The sequence below is a fragment of the Salvelinus sp. IW2-2015 genome, linkage group LG26, assembly GCF_002910315.2.
Source record: "Salvelinus sp. IW2-2015 linkage group LG26, ASM291031v2, whole genome shotgun sequence".
NCBI lineage: Eukaryota > Metazoa > Chordata > Actinopteri > Salmoniformes > Salmonidae > Salvelinus > Salvelinus sp. IW2-2015.
This window is the reverse complement of record NC_036866.1, coordinates 20,500,329-20,503,610: the sequence shown is the minus strand read 5'-3', so window position 1 is coordinate 20,503,610 and position 3,282 is coordinate 20,500,329.

Below are 3,282 nucleotides of genomic sequence, written 5' to 3'. Positions count from 1 at the left end.
AACAGTAGATTCTTAATATGTCTTTGTTGTCATCATGAGCAGACAACTCGTCTTCATAACTATTTTTTATTAAGAAAGATACTGAAACAAACATCTTAGTTAAATGTAAAATGCGCACTAAGATCTTAATTCCTGCAAAAAGTCAAAATTAATGACGATTCTCTGAGATATCTTAGATTAATTCACGACTATTTTGAGGAAGTGTATTTGGCTACGGCGTCTCAAGATGCGACAAACAGTACATATTGCTGTATTTTCTCGTTTTTTCAAGTGAAGGTATTTTAATGTGATCCAAAGCCGAACTGAAGCATCTGATGCTTTCAGGTAGGGTTGGGTTAAGTTTAGGAGTTAGTTAATAGGGTAAAGGTTAGGGGAAGGTTAGCTAAAAGGGTTACAGTGGGATCTAGGGGTTCAGCGACAGTTGCTTCAGCTTTAGTAGTTCAAACGTAGCCTAAAAGTAGTAAGGGGATTGAAAAGTTGTCCCATGATGCAGATTTGGAAATCACAACCTTCTAGGTTGCTAGACATTCACGTTTATTGACAACCACCTACTTAACGTGACATAAATGCGAGTGTCTCGGGATTTATGTAAAACATACAAAATACTCTGAGACAATTTGTTATATGTGATCAGTGAAATGCCCCCAACAAAGGTTTCCGTAGCTTATTCCTTAGGTTGGTAGTGGGACTTCTATATGCGTAAGACATTTATAGAGATAAAGGATACAGTAGCATATTTTTAATGTGAGTGTATGATTTTCTCCTCTGACAATAAACAAGTGATTCAACGTGGTGGAGCAGAATACCAAATCTCCGCGGTAGGATACTACAGTGTGGCCCTCGCCTTCTCTCAAAAATTGTCTGCGCCCAAAGAAGACAAGTTTCCGAGGAGAGAGGACCATTATGAGATGTATAGTCGGATTCACCGGGCCGCAAGCAATGTCCCGAGAAAAGAGGAATATTGGAACAGGGAAGCAGAAAGGTGGATTTTCTGAGGAAGGGAGATGGAGGGGAGAAACAAAGGCAAGAAGATGTTATAGAAAATTGAGGAAAATGAGGTTGGAATTGAATTTGAGGAACATGGGCGATCAAAAAATGAAGATTGGGTGTTGAAGAAGAGTCAAGTAGCCAAACAAAGTGAGCTGTGCTCCAGATCAAGTGAAGGAGGCTGAAATGAAAGTAGAAGAGAGTGAGTTAATGTGAGATGGACACGGTGGTGGTGCATCAATGGGACAATGGTGACGGAATCTGGTTCCTAGGATGAACATTTTGAAGAAAAATGGATCCTCTGCCTTCTTCGGCAGATTCATTTGTGATTTCAAGGGTGGTGATAAAGGAGTTGCGGGTAGCAGTTGATCACTGAAGTAACCTATAGTTGATATTCTCCCGTGTGTGTTTCTTCTTCAACAGGAGCGGGTGCTTGATGTGGTCAGCAAACTCTGGGGGTCAAGATTTTTCTTGCTTTGCTCTTGGAACAGGACCAAATTGAAGGAGTGTTTCTGGGGCAAGCATTAAGTGGTGGAGGGGAGTCAATGAAGTGAAAGATTCTGGTAGGGGCCTCCCGGGTGGCCGCAGTGCGGTCTAGGGCACTGTCGCAGTTGCTTAGCTGCGCCAGCCAGAGTCTCTGGTTCGCGCCGGCCGGACAGGGAGGCTCCGTGGGCGACGCCAATTGGCTAGGTCGTCGGGTTTAAGGGAGGGGTTTGGCCGGTAGGGATATCCTTGTCTCATCGCGCTCCAGCGACTCCTGTGGTGGGCGCAGTGCGCACTAACCGAGGGGGCCAGGTGCACAGTGTTTCCTCCGACACATTGGTGCGGCTGGCTTCCGGGTTGGAGGCGCGCTGTGTTAAGAAGCAGTGCGGCTTGGTTGGGTTGTGCTTCGGAGGACGCATGGCTTTCGCTTTCGACCTTCGTCTCTCCCGAGCCCGTACGGGAGTTGTAGCAATGAGACAAGATAGTAATTACTAGCGATTGGATACCACGAAAATTGGGGAGAAAAGGGGATAAAAAGTTYAAAAAWAAAAYWWAAAAAAAAGATTCCTGGTATTTGTGATGCCCGCTGTTTGGTGAGATGCAGACCCGGTGGTGAGCGTTGTGAAACAGAGGAGTCACTGTCAGTCCTTTTGAGTTTTGAGTCTTTACCCGACAAAGTAATGTTAGGATATATCAGTTATGCTGTTAGAGCTTTTGTGCCGAACCCACTGTGGTGTTTCAGATGCAACGTTTATGGTCATGTCGCAGCAGTTTGTAGGAGGGAGATTCCAAGATGTGGGAAGTGTGCAGGTGTAACGGATGTGAAATAGCTAGCTAGTTAGCGGGTACGCGCTAATAGCGTTTCAATCAGTTACGTCACTTGCTCTGAAACCTAGAAGTAGTGGTTCCCCTTGCTCTGCAAGAGCCGTGGCTTTTGTGGAGCGATGGGTAACGARGCTTCGTGGGTGACTGTTGTTGATGTGTGCAGAGGGTCCCTGGTTCGCGCCCGTATCGGGGCGAGGGGACGGTTTAAAGTTATACTGTTACACAGGAGGGCATGGGATAGAGGATTGTGTAGTTTCGGTGGAAAAGTTGTGTGTGTCAACTCTAGGGGTGCCCATGTTGCTGGGGATCGGAAGTGTCCGATGCGAGAGAGGCAGGTTGAGGTGGCTAGAGTCAGAGTAGTGCAGAAGGTGTCGTATGCTGAGGCAGTGAAGAAAGTAGAAGAGGATTGGTCAGGATCCCTGTGAGTAGTACATCTGTGCCAGCACAGAGGGATAGGCCAACGAGTGATCAATCAATCAAATGTATTTATAAAGCCCTTCTTACATCAGCTGATGTCACAAAGTGCTGTACAGAAACCCAGCCTAATACCCCAAATAGCAAGCAAGTGATTTAAGCTTCAGTAATGTTGACTTCTTAGCATTCATAGCAATGGTTATCAACTGTACCGCAGAAATGGAACGAAAATCACAGAAAATAGATGCTGTGGTGGCAGCTACAGAMAACTATTTGGGTATACGAGATTTGACTTCAGAAGAGTTACAGGGTGTGTTGAGTGGTGGTGTCCCAGGCCATTGGCATGGTGCAGGAGTAGATAGGATCAAGCAGGGGCGAAAATCTGATATCAACCTTGGAGGGGACAATTACATTACATTTTCTCAAGAGCAATTCCTGAGGGGGACACCAAAAGTAGTGCTGTAACACATAGTATACGTTGTTATATGTTAAATGTATATTGAGGAACCATAATTCCTACAACTGTATAATTGATAGGTACAGTAGTTAACTGAAGGGTTTTCCCAACTTGTT